Here is an 18,614-nt window from a genome sequence, read left to right as displayed (position 1 = left end):
TGGGACTTATGTGATCAAATATTACTTCATTCCTCTTTTGATTCCTCTGCATACTTCAAACCTCAAAGAACTCTCTTCTCCAGACATTGAATAAATATTCTACTTTGTCTGAAGATTTTACTATTTGATTTTAATCATTAGTTTGAAAATTCTACTTAGAACACATTTTATTATAAAGTATGGAACGAGGAACTTCTTCTTAAAGAGCTAAAATCTTCTCAAAACCATTTATTGAAAAGTCCCTTCTTTTCTCATTATCATTTCCTAAAGTATTATATATAAGAGTTATTTCTAAACTATCTTTTCTGTTCCATTAATTTACCTCTCTAGTTATCTTCCAATAGCATTCTGCTTTAATTATTGCAGCTTTTATATGTTTTAGTATATCAGGCAGACCTAATCCCACTGCATTATTCTTTCTTTTTACAAAATATGTTTTAATTCATGTCTCAATAAACTTTACTTCCTTTTTTTAATTAAAAAATCACATTGGAATTTTTATTAGTATTTGCATTAAACCCACATATTAATTTGAAGAAATTTTGCAGAAGTATGCATGCATTAATTTATCATTTTTTAAATCTCCCATTAAAATGTTTTTGATTTTCTTTTCATGTCATATTCATCTTTTAAGGTAATTCTAGTTTTTTAATTGCTTTCTCCCCCTTTTCCATTATTTTTAAAAATAGTAATTTGTGGTCCATAGGGCAACTCTATCTTGTTGCTGCTTCCTATGTTGGCTGGCATTTCTATCTCTTTTTTCTTACTAGTGAAAGCATTTAAAGGCATGAATGTAACTGATTCTGAAAGAGTTCCTTGCCCTTTTCAAAAAACTATGTTCAAGTTTTATTTGATAAGCTGTTAATAGTTTTTAGTTAAGTAGTTTTTAAGTTTTTATTCCTCATTACAAAAGCTGTAACCCTTAATTACAGGAAATTATGAAAACCCAAGAGAGGGGGAAATTTCAACTTGGAGATGATGTACAGGTTGCTTTATAGATGCCTTTTCTTTGAAGATGTACCTTGAAGAATGGATAATTTGACAGTGGGACTGGGGGAAAAGGAAAGATAGAAGGGCAATCCAGAGGGCAAAAAAGATTTGGAGATAAAAATCTTCAGCATGGCTCACAGGACATTGCTGGGTTCATGGAGTAAGGATGGACATAGATAAGACTGGAGGTGAGTTGAGATGAGATTTTGGAGATCTTGAATGTTAGGCTAAGGAATTTGGCATTTATATTCTGCAGGAAGTGAAAAAAATCCAAGTCCCACTTTTGTCCTTAAAAATCTCAACTTCCGGAACACACAAAATTCCTGTAAAGCTCTTTTTGTACTACAGCACATAAAAGTACAGTGTTATATTTGAGAATCACTATTTGTTCATTTCCTGCAAGACATGTTTGAATGTAAAATGGGAGGAAAAGCCTTGTATTTAAGTTCCTTCCTGATTTTTTTTCCCCAAAGGGAAGGGGGAAAGTTACAAATTCATCCTCTTCGATTGAACACAAGCAAAACTCCACATCTGTGCCCAACTCTAAAGCACAGTCACAGAAATGGCACAATAACTATGAAGTCAGAAAAAGTAGTATATTGCTGGAAGAGCAAATTTATAATCAGTAAAGATTCTTTGTAATGTTATCTGAAACCTGAGAGGTCTGAAGTTTTGGCTGTTTGCCCAGTAAATTGAAAGGACTTTTTTTTTTTTTTAATCTGGGGTGTAATTTTTCTTGGTCTAAGGCCCAATCTGTCACTAGTGGTGAGTCAGAAGGAATGCCTGAAATAGTTCATGTGCAGCTTTTTACGTTCATGTCTGATCTTCTTTGGATGGCCAGAACTGTTTATTGTTCATCTATTTATTTCACAAAAACCCAGCAAAGTGTTCATATATTAATTGTTTGCTGAATTATTTAAAAAGATTTCAACTCATCTGTCAAAAATGTGAGACAACAAATAGCATTGTGTGATGTGTATTTTGATGTGAACTTTAGACTGGTAGTTAGAATCATAAGTACAAAAGTAACCAAGAAGTTTTCTTATCCCTTTTCCTTGACTGGGAAGAACTGCCCAGTGAATGCTAGTAGCCAATGAAGAAAGTTCTGATAAAGATATTTTTTCAAAATAGTAATAGAAAAGTAAAAACACTTACTTACAGAAAATGGTCATCATAAACTAGAAAGACAGAATTACACATGAAATAGTGATATCCATCTTTGGGCGTAAGATAGAATCACAGAAGCCCCCTCTCCAAAACTCTTAAAAGAATGAAAAATGTCAGCCAGTAAATAATATGCTAGTGGTGTGCAAACTAAGGCAGACCACAGATTCTGAAGAGTATCCTGAGGTAGAATGAGAGGGTTTTCCCACTTCTCACTTCTACCCTACCCTCTGTAGACCATCATGGGCTCTGGAGCACTCCTCAGAGGTGCCGTTTGTGTTTCTGTAAGAGCTTCTATTGTCCATACACACAGGTACCAAATCAAGAGAGCATGAGAAGCTGGGCAGGAAGAGTCTAGGAAAAATTGTTGCTAAAGTTATCATTGACACCAGCCCAAAGAGAATACGTAAAGACCCCTTGCCCTAGATGTGTTTGTAGGAAGTAAGTTGGTATTGCTCTAAACTAAAGAAACAGATGGGACTCTGGAACATTTCCTCCCTGGAGCTCCTGGACATGCTTTATCTTTTCATCATTGCCATATATCTCCCCTCAACCATTCTTCAGTGCTGGATTAGAAAGTAGCTTAAGACACAGTTCTTAAAGTAGATTGGTGATTGCCAGGGCCTGGGGGGTGGGGGAAATGGGGAGATGTTGGTCAAAGGATACAAACTTCCAGTTATAGGTGAATAAGTTCTGGGGAGCTAATGTCCCAGTTAGCAATACTGTATTGTGTACTTGAAAATTGCTAAGAGAGTAGATCTTAAGTGTTTGCACACCAAATAAATGGTAATCATGTTAGGCGATGGGTGTGTTAATAAACCTTATTATGGTAATCATTTTGTAATATATATATGTATATCATATCATCATATTTTACACAAACTAACACAGTGTTATATGTTAATTATATCTCAATAAAGCTAAAAAAAAGACATGGCTGTCAATTTCTTATGGTCTTGTGGAGATTCATTTATTCATTCAATGTATATGCAGCACCTGTGTGCCATGAACATATGACCAGAAGGCAGAGTGTTTGCCAAATGAGTGGTGCAGCTACTATATGCAATGGGATTTAGGAAGCTACCTTTATAAGCCGATGGCCGGGGAAGGCTTTACCAAAGGACTCATGATTTGACTGGGACTTGTGGAATGGGTAGGGTTTGAACTGGAAGAGAAGGAGAAAGTTATAGCTGGAAGTGTGGAGGCATGAGTAGATGACCTGAGAGAACTCAAGCAAGAAAGTGAGGTTTAGGCCAGGTTGGGAATACCTGGGAGTTAAGAAATATGGGAGGAAAGGGAAAGTGTGGTAGGCAGAATAATGCATGCTAACCCCAGAGATATCCATGACCAAATATGTCACTTTACATGGCAGAAGGGACTCTGCAGATATGAGTTACAGATCTTGAGATGGGGAGTTTATCCTGGATTATCTGGGTGGGCACAATGGAACCACAAGCGTCCTTATATATAAGAGGAAGGCAAGAGGGTCAAAGAAGGAGATGTGACCACGGAAGCAGAGCTTGGAGGGAATGGAAAGAAGGGGGCCACGAGCCGTGGACGGCAGGCAGCCTCCAGAAGCTGAAAAGGCAAGGAAATTGATTCTCCCCTGGAGACTCCAGAGGGAATACAGTCCTGCCAACACCTTGATCTTAGCCCAGTGAGACCCATGTTAGACTCCTAACCTTCACAACTGTAAGCTAAAACAGTGTGTTGTTTCAGACCACTGTGTGTGGTCATTTGTTACAGCAATGACAGGAAACTAATACAAAAGAAAAGTAACATTGAAGAATTAATGTAAAGCACTTCACATTAATCCTTTAAAAAATATTCACAATATCGTAACAGAGCTGGAACTACTCTTACAACCATTTTACCAGGAGGAAAGTGAGGCTTGGAGAGGTTGTGAAATTGCCCAGGCCTCACACATAGTAAACTGCAACTTCTCCCGCAGTGGATCCTGAGTGGGGAAAGGGAGTTTGTCCAGAGGTAGAGCAAAAAGAAGTGACAGGGGAAAAGTGCCAAAGAGAGAGGGAAAGACAAAGAAAAGTGTGTGTGTGTGTGTCTGTGTGTGTCTGTGTGTCTGTTGCGAGGGTGTCACTAAAGATAAGCTTTGTTTACTTCTATCAATACTTCGGCTACGATAGCCAGGCTCAGATGAGTCCCCAATCTTGGTTGTTTTTAATGAAGGGGCCAGTCAAACGTTTTTCCCATTGATTTGATCTAATCACTTTTCTTTCCAAATGTTAAAATTTGAATTTCCATTTCTTTTCAACAAATCTGTAGAATTATTTAAAATGAAAATTCTTTTTTCACTGTGGATATCCTGCACCATGTTAAAAATGGATCATTAAAACAAAAATTTTATGCTATGTGAATTATATCTCAATTTTTAAAAAATGTAGACTATTTAGTTAAGACCCCTAGAAGGAATTAAAGTAAATGTTAAAATTTAACCTAAAATCAAAGCTAGAGTCACTTTTTAACCAAAGGTTACCTCCTACACAGCATGTCAAATGAAAATTATCCTGGAAAAGGTGTTGAATTGCCCAGAGTACAGCAATAATCAGGATTAGTCTAGTCTTTACCATTTCTTAGTGAATTCAGTGCAACCAGTTCTTCCTACAGCGTTGGAGTCCATCACCATTTCTATTGTTAGGCAACAGACGAGGTTGTTGGCTTGCATTTCAGCCCTAGGTTGTAGGAAAAATACAATTTGAGTGTGCACAGTTGACTTGGCAGAAATTAAAGACATATATGTGCAATTTCTCTGTATGATTCAATTCTACTATCTACTTCATACGATTTCATCTAATCCCTTTCCTCACTTCTATTTACTTTATAATTCTACTATCTAGTAGTGAACCATAACATTCCTTCTGTACATAATACATACCCCTGCAAAAACACAAAATCATAGTTCTTCCACATAGATGTACATAACCTTAACATTTTCATATATTTCTTTATAATCATTTTTCCATATTTTTAAACACACTTGAGATCATCATGTACAAATTGTTACACATTTTCAATGTTTTTAGTTTTCTGATATTATAGCTAATGCTGCAGTGGACATATATGAACACAATTCTTGGCCTTTCTGACTGTACTTGTTCATTTTTTAAAAATTTTGAAATAACAGGTTTAAATTTTGAAACAATTACAGAAAAGTTGAAAGTACAATTCAAAGAATTTTATTTTCTTTAGTCATTTGAGAGTAAGTTATCAATGCCACATCACCCCTGAATATTTCTCTGTGTGCTTTCCTACAAATAACACTCTCCCACTTAACCATAGAATAACAACCCGAATCCAGAACTTAACATTGATACACTACTACCATCTAATAATTTATAGTCTCCATTCAAGTTTGGCCAATTGTTCCAATAATTCCTTTATAGCAAAAGCATCCAATTCAGAGTCAGGTATTATATGCAGTTGTCATGTCTCTATATAGTTTCCTATATATTGGAACATTGGTTCAGCCTTTTCTTGATCTCATGGTCTTGACACTCTGGAAGAGTACAGGCCTGTTATTTTTTTATTTTATCAGTTTGGGTTTAATTTCTATTTCCTCATGATTAAGCTGAAATTTATTATGAGTATTTGGCAAGAAAAACAGAACTAATGCTGAGTTTTCCTCTTTGCAGTCTACCAGGTCGTATGTGATTTACATGTCCCATTACTGATGATGTTCACTTTGACCATTTGATTAAGGTGGTGTCTGCCAGGCTTCTTCATTGTAAAATTACTCTTTTCCCCTTTGTAATTAATAAATACTTTGTGGGGAGGTTCTTTGGAACTATGAAAATATTCTATTTCTCATCAAACTTTTAATTTATTCACTCATTTAGATCAGTATGGACTCATGGATTCATGTTTTATTCATGGATTATAATCCATTGTTATCATTATTTATGTCCACGTTCAGTTTGTCCCCGATTTGGCAACTGGGAGCCTATTCAAGTTGGCTTCTGTGTCCTTTTGACATGTCTTCTTTATTTTTTGAAAACCTCTTTGTTTTCTGGTACAACAAAATATTCTAGGATTGCCTTGTACTTTTCTTGCACCGGCCCTGGAATCAGCCACTTCTCCAAGGAAACTTGATTCCCTTTAGTGGAAAATGGTATTTAGAAGCCAGGACCTGGGTGCTAGATGTATTCATTGCTATTGGGATGTTGCTGGCCAGTAGACAGCATACAGGTATACACACAGGTAGACATTTCCATCTAGAATTATTTCTCTAGTTATATATTGAAAAGTATAAGTTCACACTGACACACCTAATTCCAATCCAATATCTTTTTATATTGTTCTCCATTAGGAAAAACCAGGCTTCTATTATCTTTAAAACATTTGCTTATTTGATCAATTTTCTATATATGACTAACTGTAAGTGGATTGAATGGTGGTCCCCAAAATTATATGTCCACATCCTAACCCCTGGAACGTGTGAATGTGACCTTACTTGAAAAAGGGGGCTTTGCAGATGTAATTAAGATCTCAAGGTGGGATCATCTTGGATTATCTGGGTGGAACTTAAATCCAATGGCAGGTGTCTTTATAAAAAACACACACAGAGAGGAGAGACACACAGGGAGAAGAAGGGAAGGCCATACAAGGACAGAGGCAGAGATTGGACTTCTGCAGCCACAAGCCATCTGACGCTGGAAGGATTCTCCCCTAGAGCCTTTGGAGCTAGCATCGCCCTGCAGACACCTTGATTTTCTAAGAACCTCACGCCTCCTCTGCTGCCCCATCTCCCGTGCTAGTGCCCTCTTTCTCTGCTCCAGCTCTGACTCCCCAGCTCAAGCCACTTCCCACCTTCTTCATGGATGCCCTTCTCACCCACTGGAACTCCACACCCAACAGCAGGCCACCCTCTGTGTGGATGCCCTCCTCATAATGTTGCCAGATAAAATACAGGATGTCCAGTTAAATTTGAATTTCAGATAAACTACAAACAATTCATGCAAGATTTGAGACATATTTATACTAAAAAATTTTTCATTGTTTATCTGAAATTCAAATTTAATAGGGTGTCAGGTTTTGTTTTATTGGCTTTTTTTTCCCTTGGCTAAATCTGGCAACCCTACCTCCTTACCCTACTTAGGCTAAGACCTCCACCTCCATGGAATGGCCTCTATACTCCACTGGGGCTCTGCATTTGCACAGGGCTGCACCTCTGATGGGCACCCTTTCCTCTCTGCTCAGACTCTGGTGCCCCATGCCAGGCCATCATGGCTCCTCACACTCCACCCCTACTACCACAGACACATGCCTTGCTTTGTCCCACCTAATAGCTTAGGACTGAATTGTTTAGGAAGAGAAGAGAAAGGAAGGGAAGGGAATGGAATAGAAGAGGAAGAGAAGTCTGATTATACTTTTCAGTCTGCTTCATATTCTCTCTATAACAGAATAGTTTTTATGTGAAGAAATGGGCTATATTAGGGTTCTCCAGAGAAACAGAACCAATAGGATGGATGGATGGATGGATAGATGGATGGTTAGATAGATAGATAGATAGACTGAAGATATTTATTATATGAATTGGCTCACACAGTTTTGGTGGCTGAGAAGTCCCGCAATCTGTCCTCTGCAAGCTGGAGAATGAGGAAAGCTGGTGGAATAATTCAGTTTGAGTCCAAAGGCCTGCGAAGCGGAGGCGGGTGTGGGTGGGATGGAAGGGTAGGAGTGGGCACTGCTGTAAGTCCTGGAGTGTGAAGGCCCAAGAACCAGGAGCTTTAATGGCTGGGGGCAGGAGAAGATAGGCATTCAAGCTCAAGAAGAGAAAGCCAAGATTTTGCCCTTCCTTTCCCTTTTTTATCCTGTTTGGACCCTCAGTGGATTGGATGATGCCCACCCACAATGGTGAGGGCAGATCTTTACTCAATCTACTCAACCAAATGCTAATCTCTTTTGGAGACATTCTCACAGACACACCCAGAAATAGTGTTTTACCAGCTACCTGGGCATCCATTAGCCCAGTCTGACATTTTATGATCTAACATAAAATTAATCATCACATTGCCTACGTGAAGAATTGATAGCCCTTTGTCAGTCACTAAATGGAAAATAAATTATGTTTTTTAAGGATTAACTGAGGATAGTGAGATTTAAAAAGACTCAAATGCTAGGAGAAATAGCATTTGAAGGGTGTCCAGTGTCTTATCTTTTGACCTCCTCATCATTTTTCAGATGCTGTCTTTGTTGATGCCTCTCATCTCTTTCTATTGTGCCTACTGTGGATTTTTATGAGATTTCTGAATAAGAACCCGTAAGTGCCAAACTCTAAATTTCCCACTTTTTCTCACAACTGTCATTGTCTCAGCCTCAACCAATCCTTTGATTTTAAACAAAAAGTGGGGAAGATTTAAAAGAGATCTAGCAACCAAAATGAAAATAAATAAGGAAACACAAGCTTTAAATGATACATTAAACGAGATGGACGTAATTGATATTTATAGGACATTCCATCCAAAAACAACAGAATACACTTTCTTCTCAAGTGCTCATGGAACATTCTCCAGGATAAATCATATCTTGGGTCACAAATCAAGCCTTGGTAAATTTAAGAAAATTGCAATCATACCAAGTATCTTTTCCGGCCACAACACTATGAGACTAGATGTCAATTACAGGAAAAAATCTTAAAAAATACAAACACATGGAGGCTAAACAATACACTACTAAATAACCAAGATATCACTGAAGAAATCAAAAAGGAAATCAAAAAATACCTAGAAACAAATGACGATGAAGACAAGACAACCCAAAACCTATGGGATGCAGCAAAAGCAGTTCTAAGAGGGAAGTTTATAGCAATACAATCCTACCTCAAGAAACAAGAAACATCTCAAATAAACAACCTAACCTTACACCTAAAGCAATTAGAGAAAGAAGAACAAAAAACCCCCAAAGTTAGCAGAAGGAAAGAAATCATAAAGATCAGATCAGAAATAAATGAAAAAGAAATGAAGGAAAAAATAACAAAGATCAATAAAACTAAAAGCTGGTTCTTTGAGAAGATAAATAACATTGATAAACCATTAGCCAGACTTATCAAGAAAAAAGGGGAGAAGACTCAGATCAGTAGAATTAGAAATGAAAAAGGAGAAGTAACAACTGACACTGCAGAAATACAAAGGATCATGAGAGATTACTACAAGCAACTATATGCCAATAAAATGGACAACCTGGAAGAAATGGACAAATTCTTAGAAAAGCACAACCTTCTGAGACTGAACCAGGAAGAAATAGAAAATATAAACAGACCAATATGAAATTGAAACTGTGGTTAAAAATCTTCCAACAAACAAAAGCCCAGGACCAGATGGCTTCACAGGCGAATTCTATCAAACATTTAGAGAAAAGCTAACACCTATCCTTCTTAAACTCTTCCAAATATAGCAGAGGTAGGAACACTCCCCAAATCATTCTACGAGGCCACCATCACCCTGATACCAAAACCAGACAAAGATGTCACAAAGAGAGAAAACTACAGGCCAGTATCACTGATGAACATAGATGTAAAAATCCTCAACAAAATACAAACAAACAGAATCCAACAGCACATTAAAAGGATCACACACCATGATCAAGTGGGGTTTATCCCAGGAATGCAAGGATTCTTCAATATACTCAAATCAATCAATGTAATACACCATATTAACAAATGGAAGGAGAAAAACCATATGATCGTCTCAATAGAGGCAGAAAAAGCTTTCGACAAAATTCAACACCCATTTATGAAAAAACTCTCCAGAAAGTAGGCATACATTCTGAGGGAACTTACCTCAACATAATAAAGGCCATATATGACAAACCCACAGCCAACATCGTTCTCAATGGTGAAAAACTGAAACCATTTCGTCTAAGATCAGGAACAAGACAAGGTTGTCCACTCTCACCACTATTATTCAACATTGTTTTGGAAGTTTTAGCCACAGCAATCAGAGAAGAAAAAGAAATAAAAGGAATCCAAATCAGAAAAGAAGTAAAGCTGTTACTGTTTGCAGATGACACGATACTATACATAGAGAATCCTAAAGATGCTACCAGAAAACTACTAGAGCTAATCAATAAATTTGGTAAAGTAGCAGGATACAAAATTAATGCACAGAAATCTCTTGCATTCCCATACACTAATGATGAAAAATCTGAAAGAGAATTTAAGGAAACACTCCCATTTACCATTGCAACAAAAAGAATAAAATACCTAGGGATAAACCTACCTAAGGAGACAAAAGACCTGTATGCAGAAAATTATAAGACACTGATGAAAGAAATTAAAGATGATACAAACAGATGGAGAGATATACCATGTTCTTGGATTGGAAGAATCAACACTGTGAAAATGACTTTACTACCCAAAGCAATCTACAGATTCAGTGCAATCCCTATCAAACTACCAATAGCATTTTTCACAGAACTAGAACAAAAAATTTCACAATTTGTATGGAAATACAAAAGACCCTGAATAGCCAAAGCAATCTTGAGAAAGACAAATGGAGCTGGAGGAAATAGGCTCCCGGACTTCAGACTATACTACAAAGCTACAGTAATCAAGACAGTATGGTACTGGCACAAAAACAGAAATATAGATCAATGCAACAGGGTAGAAAGCCCAGAGATAAACCCATGCACATATGGTCACCTTATTTTTGATAAAGGCGGCAAGGATATACAATGGAGAAAAGACAGCCTCTTCAATAAGTGGTGCTGGGAAAATTGGACAGCTACATGTAAAAGAATGAAATTAGAACACTCCCTAACACCGTACACAAAAATAAACTCAAAATGGATTAAAGACCTAAATGTAAGGCCAGACACTATAAAACTCTTAGAGGAAAACACAGGCAGAACACTCTATGACATAAATCACAGCAAGATCCTTTTTAACCCAATTCCTAGAGAAATGGTAATACATACAAAAATAAACAAATGGGACCTAGTGAAACTTCAAAGCTTTTGCACAGCAAAGGAAACCATAAACAAGATGAAAAGACAACCCTCAGAATGGGAGAAAATATTTGCAAATGAAGCAACTGACAAAGGATTAATCTCCAAAATTTACAAGCAGCTCATGCAGCTCAATATCAAAAAAGCAGACAACCCAATCCAAAAGTGGGCAGAAGACCTAAATAGACATTTCTCCCAAGAAGATATACAGATTGCCAACAAACACATGAAAAGATGCTCAACATCACTAATCATTAGAGAAATGCAAATCAAAACTACAATGAGGTATCACCTCACACTGGTCAGAATGGCCATCATCAAAAAATCTAGGGCTTCCCTGGTGGCGCAGTGGTTGAGAATCTGCCTGCCAATGCAGGGGACACGGGTTCGGGCCCTGGTCTGGGAAGATCCCACATGCCGCGGAGCAACTAGGCCCGTGAGCCACAATTACTGAGCCTGCGCGTCTGGAGCCTGTGCTCCACAAAAAGAGAGGCCACGATAATGAGAGGCCTGCGCACCACGATGAAGAGTGGCCCCCACTTGCCGCAACTGGAGAGAGCCCTCATGCAGAAACGAAGACCCAACACAGCCATAAATAAATAAATAAATAAATAAATAAACCCAAAGTTTAAAAAAAAAAAATCTAGAAACAATAAATGCTGGAGACGTTGTGGAGAAAAGGGAACCCTCTAGCACTGTTGGTGGGAATGTAAATTGATACAGTCACTATGGAGAACAGTATGGAGGTTCCTTAGAAAACTAAAAATAGAACTACCCTATAACCCAGCAATCCCACTACTGGGCATATACCCTGAGAAAACCATAATTCAAAAAGAGTCATGTACCACAATGTTCATTGCACGTCTATTTACAATAGCCAGGATATGGAAGCAACTTAAGTGTCCATTGACAGATGAATAGATAAAGAAGATGTGGCACATATATACAATGGAATATTAGTCAGCCATAAAAATAAATGAAATTGAGTTATTTGTAGTGAGGTGGATGGACCTAGAGTCTGTCATACAGAGTGAAGTAAGTCAGAAAGAGAAAAACAAATACCCCATGCTAACACATATATATGGAATCTAAAAAAAAAAAAAAAAAGGTTCTGAAGAACCTAGGGGCAGGACAGGTATAAAGACACAGACGTAGAGAATGGACTTGAGGACACGGGGAGAGGGAAGGGTAAGCTGGGACAAAGTGAGAGAGTGGCATTGACATATATACACTACCAAATGTAAAATAGATAGCTAGATAGCTAGTGGGAAGCAGCCACATAGCATAGGGAGATCAGCTCGGTGCTTTGTGACCACCTAGAGGGGTGGGATAGGGAGGATAGGAGGGAGACGTAAGAGGGAGGAGATATGGGGATATATGTATATGTATAGCTGATTCACTTTCTTATAAAGCAGAAACTAACACACCACTGTAAAGCAGTTATACTCCAATAAAGATGTTAAAAATAAAATAAATTTTAAAAATTAAAAATTAAAAAATAAAAGAGATCCAGTATATCTGCTAAATACTGAAAATAAATCAATAATCCCTCTCATAGTTATTCTTTCTGCCAAGTTCAGTTGTTCTCTTCTTTAGTCTACCCCAGACCATCCTTACCAGCATTATATGCCAGCCACTCATCAGAGCCATGACCTTGGAGATCTGCTTTTCTATTCTTTTTTTTTAATTTATTTTATTGGGGAACAGCTGATGAGGAGAGAGCCGGCCGGATGTGGGACGGTAAGAGAACCCCTGGCCGCATGGCATCGGGCCCCCAAGTGTGGCGGGAGCCTTGAAGAAGCCTCGTCCCACGCCTCTGAGGCAACTCTTTCGCGACTGCCCCAAGTCCCAAGTGCCAAAGAGATGGATGAAACTGTTTCCGAGTTTTTCAGGAGGACCACCTTGAAAATCCCAATGACTGAAATGATGACAATACTAAAAACCTGGAATTTTTTGTCTGAAAATCAACTGCAGACTGTAAACTTCTGGCAGAAAAAGGAATCTCTCCTTCAGGACTTGGTTCTGCTTTGTGAGGAGAATCGTGCAAGTCTCAGTGATGCAGCTCTTTTAGACATCATTTATACTCAATTTCATTGGCATCAGAAAGTTTGGGATGTTTTTGAGATGAGTAAAGGACCAGGTGAAGACATTGACCTTTTTGATATGGAACAATTCAAAATTCTTAAGAAAAATTCTTAAGAGAGCATTAAAAAATGTGACAGTCAGCTTCAGAGACGCCGAGGAGAATGCAGTATGGATTCGAATTGCCTGGGGAACACAGTATAGAAAGCCAAACCAGTACAAACCTGCTTACGTGGTGTATTATTCCCAACCTCCACATGCCTTCACTTCTTCCTCCCAACTGAAAAGCCATCTACCCCTTCTGGGTCAGGCACTGACAATTGCTAGCAAACACCATCAGATTGTGAAAATGGACCTCAGAAGCCGGTATCTGGACGCTCTTAAGGCTATTGTTTTTAAACAGTATAATCAGACCTTTGAAACTCACAACTCTACTACACCTGTACAAGAAAGAAGCCTTGGGCTAGATATAAATATGGATTCAAGGATCATTCATGAAAACAAAATAGAAAAAGAGAGAGTCCAGAGAGTGACTCAAGAAATTTTTGGAGACTATCCACAACCAAGACTAGAATTTGCACAATATAAGCTTGAAACGAAATTCAAAAGTGACCTAAATGGGGGCATCCTGGCTGAGAGAGAAGAACCCCTCCGGTGCCTGGTTAAGTTCTCTAGCCCCCATCTTCTGGAAGCACTGAAATCCTTAGCACCAGCCGGTATTGCAGATGCACCACTTTCTCCATTGCTCACTTGAATACCCAATAAAGGAAAGAATTATTTTAAAATTAGAGATAAATAAGATGTATGTGGTTTTGTAAGCACAGCATCCTTGACTGTATTGCATATGCATTTTAGTTAATGACTAGCTGAATAGCTTCTATCTGCAAACTTGTTTTAGAGATTAATCCTTGATATTGACGATTGAGAAATGTTCAGTATAATTCTTGGGACTGATTCTTTCCTCCTCCTGCAAAGCATAGCAGTTGTGGGACTTTTAAGATGTGACAGGATGTCTTTTTTCTCACTCCTGTCTCTCCTCAATCCTGGAGAGGTCTGGTTCCAGTTGCTGGAATTTCCAGGGATTTTCTCTTAAGCCTTGGATCACAGAAAGAAGCACCAAGAAACTATACCCAACTCAAAACTTTCTAGGAGAATCATAAAATTGGTCCATTCAAAAGGTAGAATTGGGCCCATTAAGTTATTATTGCAGGAGGTAGCCTATCAGTTAATTCAGCTATATAAAATAATGATTTCATTGTAAATATGATACTTCTTATAATCTATTTTATCATACATATGGCATTCGAACTGACTATAATAACAGGTTTGTGAATAAAGATATTTGAAAATGAGTAACAAGAAAAACAAAAATAAACAAACAAAAATATTTTATTGAAGCATAGTTGATTTATAATGCTGTGTTAATTTCTGCTGTACAGCAAAGTGATCCAGTTATACATATATATATTCCTTTCCATATTCTTTCCCATTATGGTTTATTACAGGATATTGACTATAGTTCCCTGTGCTATACAGTAGGACCTTGTTGTTTATCCATTCTATATATAATAGTTTGCATCTGCTAATCCAAACTCCCAATCCATTTCTTCCCCACTCCCCCTCCCCTTTGGCAACCACAAGTCTGTTCTCTATGTCTGTGAGTCTGTTTCTGGGAGATCTGTTTTTCTCACGTTCTCTTCAGACTAATGCTGCACCACTGTTTCTGTGCCCAGGCACGGGGCAGAGCCGAGCGCCAGGCCTCTCCCCTCTCTGTCCACGTTCTGCCCTCGCCACAGGTGTTTTCATCTTTGTACCACACACTTGTAGCTCCCAGCCCCTTCCCTTTCATCTCCCTGCTGTTTCCTGCTCCTCACACACAAAAGTGTGACCCTGGACAGACAGATCCTCCTCTTCAGGCTGAAGCAACGTAAAGAGACTTCACGGCCTTGTCATCACCTAGTTAGCCCTTTTGACTTATCCATATGACTTTTATAAAATTATGGGGCAAAAATCAAAACTCAAGCGGCGTTTGGGCCTAAAATAATGACCAAATTAGAAACTGTAATTTAGGGAAGCAGCTCGTTTTCCTAAGTGCTCTCTAATTATGTTTTTTCATCTCCTGTCAAACCAACTGCAACCATAAATTGAAGTGCTGTGGTTAGAGAGCACATTTCTGATCAAATAAATCACAAATCTAAGTCAGCCAGTCAAGGCATAACATGCTCTTTTCTCTTTTTACAGTCATAGGAAGCAATAAACGACAAAGGCTTGCATGCAATAAAGCTGTTATCAGACTGTGAGAAAAAAAATCCCATACATTAGTGGTTACATTATAGCTACACCAAGCTAATAAATTCAGATGCCTTTTACATGCTAGAAAATTTTCCCATCACAAATGAGGTACCAAGTCATGTTTGTCTTTCCAAAGATTTGTCACAGTCATTCCTACCATTCCTGCGTGAATCATCCGGGCTCATCTGTTACGACTTAGAAGATTGTGGCCAATGGTCAATACAATTGAAGTGATAAATGTGCAGTTGGCTCATGTGAAAGCCCGTGTGGGTTCATTTCAGGAGTAACCGGGGGAAGATTTATGGTGGGAGGGCAGTGATATGCGTGGGAATTTCAGTATGTAATGGAGCTGAGATACAGAGGGATCAGAATGAGAGGGTGAGACCCAACTATTAAGCTAAGAGAAGCAAAGTTTAGGAAGAACCACTGAATCAAGATCATGGCTGCAAAGGGAAACTTGAGTCAAGGAAGGTTTCAGGTCAGTGCTAACCCAGATGCCCCAGGTTTGCCCAGGGGACACCTGAGGGCCTTTAGCACTGACAGCTTCTGCTGTGAGATGAGTAATAACTCCCTCTCCTTTTCTTAGAGGACTCTCTTAAAGCCAATGAGATGACGGGTGACAAAAAAGCTTACAAAAATCTTGGTGATGTCCTACACAACTGGAAACAAATGTTATGTCTTTTTAAAAAAGATAATTCCTACCATTACTCTCTGTTGAGGTATCATATAATTAAGGAAAACTCATCTTAGTGATGTAGCTAAAAATCAGAACCTACCAATCAATTGCCTTTGGGTTGTGCTTATCTGTATCCAGACCTCTCCTTAAATTTTTCATCAACAGTAAGGAGAACGTGGGTGCAAATGGCAGAGATCTCAGGAGCAAGAGTGGCCACTGGCATGAACAAGAGGCAAAAGGTGAGAGGTGCCCCATTAAGGTAGCTTTCATTTTTCCTCTATTGAGCTCTTTGCCTAAGTTCAGGACTGGACTTGCTGTGAGGGGAAAAGCCCACATCATTTCCCTATTATGGTAACTGAGCAACTACAGCACATACTTTATCAATTATGTTTCATTTGGGTGAAACTTCACTTTGGAATTTATCATAAGAAAAATCTTGGGAAAGATGCAGAAAGTAAATCTAGTTTTCTTCTTGTCATTATGTTTATTTTTAAAGAATTAATTTGATCATGGTTTGGTGTTGAGGATGTCTTCAGATGATGCCTAAAAGAGTGGTGAACACAGTCCAGAGTAACTTCTTAGCTTTTTTGCCCACCTCAACATACACAAAAGATGACATTCTTAGAGCATTTCTACCTACTAAAGAATTTGAGGAAATGAAGGTCATGTTATCATACAGGAAGAGTCTTGAATTTGTTTTAAAAGGTGAAAAATTGAAAAAGTTAGATGCTCTGACTGTTGTTAATGACTAATCTCTTGTGACTCCCTCAAAATGGATGGTAACACACGAGGTGTGCTGATAATATAGTCTGAGATGCTGTTGTCCAGAAACCCTCTTGAGGACTTGAGATCCAGCTGAGACAACTCTTCCTACTCCAGAGTTCCAAGAATTCCACAGAACTCCTCTCACTCCAAACCATAGGATTTCTGGATAAGATGCAAAAACTTTTAAAATATATATATATATATATATAGCTTGAAAGGAAATACCTAGGCACCAGAACCGAAGATGGAACTCAAAACTAGAGCAATATGTGTATGAGATGACATCAAAGTCCTGGGGACACTGGGCCCAGCCACAGGCTGTGTATGGCTGTGTATCCATATAGGGATGAAGGCCATGACTGAGGGCTCACACCAGGTGGGGAACTAGAACCAAGACCTCTGCTTCAGAGCAGAGTCTTGGAGGTCTGGCCCTTCTGTGAAGAGAGCATTAGACACACCACACTGGTTGCATAAAGGAAGCTTGTGCCCTTGGCACTTTGTGCATAATAAGGAGTCTCCTCTGAGAAATGAAAACTCCATGCAGGGGTTTCCCTGATGATGCAGTGGTTGAGAATCCGCCTGCTAATGCAGGGGACACAGGTTCGATCCCTGGTCCGGGAAGATCCCACATGCCGCGGAGCACCTAAGCCCGTGTGCCACAACTACTGAACCTGTGCTCTAGAGTCTGTGCTCCACAACAAGAGAAGCCACCGCAATGAGAAGCCCGTGCACTGCAAGGAAGAGTAGCCCCCGCTCGCCGCAACTAGAGAAAGCCCACACGCAGCAATGAAGACCCAACACAGCCAAAAATAAATAAATAAAATAAATAAATTTCTAAAAAAAAACACAAACCTATGCAGAGGTATAAGATCTGAATTAACACCACCCGCATGGTATGAGAATCCCAAGCCCAGAAATTATGAAAATGGGTCCTGAATGGGGTGGAATCCCCGAGAGCTGGGCCAGAAGCAAATACAAAATCTTTCTTTGAGGACACTTTTATAATGCAAAGCACCTGGAACATCTAAAGAAACAATGTACCTGCTTAAGATATGCTCACAATTAAAAATTACAGACTACATGAGGAAATGATCCACCATGAGGGAGAGTCAGGAGACAATAAATGAGAGAATTAGCACCCCAGGAACTTGAGATAATACAGAATAAAATAAAACAATTAAGAGACAATAAAATAAGAAAATGCAAGGAAGAGAAGATGAAACGAATAGATTATTTAGTAAAAGAAAGATGTTAGAATGTGATATAAGCGCACATATTCCCACAAAGTCACTCAGTCATAATGGATCCAAATAGAAACCAAAGAATTGAAGGTAAACTTGACATTTTTTGATTGTTATACTTTGGAACAGATTACCTGCAGGGATAATGGAAACTCAATTATGTGACTCTCATAGCATTATAATTAAAACCATCTGATGGGTTTAGTTTAGATTATAAATGCATAAACTTTTCATTGATTTTGAGCTGCTACATGAATAAATTCTCTTCCATAGAAACATTTTTCTAGTTTTTAACTGTTTTATCATCAGCAAAATAATGCACCTTTATTATTTGAGACAAATTCTGAAATACGGTAAAGAGGCAAAAAAAAACTCAGTAGTCTCACTACCCTGAAACACTATTAACATTTTAGTATATTCCCTTCCAGTTCTTCTTTCCATGC

At 38.4% G+C, this 18,614-nt stretch overlaps 1 protein-coding gene and 1 pseudogene across 1 annotated transcript in view; both read left to right on the top strand.

The window, feature by feature from the left end:
• The window catches only part of LOC137764604 (uncharacterized), a 77,930-nt gene that overhangs the window by 46,881 nt on the left and 12,435 nt on the right, over positions 1–18,614 (top strand). The window lies entirely within an intron of this gene.
• LOC137764774 (centromere protein N pseudogene) lies at positions 12,829–14,010 on the top strand (annotated as a pseudogene).

This window comes from Eschrichtius robustus, chromosome 5 (genome assembly GCF_028021215.1).
Source record: "Eschrichtius robustus isolate mEscRob2 chromosome 5, mEscRob2.pri, whole genome shotgun sequence".
NCBI classification, from domain to species: domain Eukaryota; kingdom Metazoa; phylum Chordata; class Mammalia; order Artiodactyla; family Eschrichtiidae; genus Eschrichtius; species Eschrichtius robustus.
This window is presented reverse-complemented; position numbering and strand designations above follow the sequence as displayed.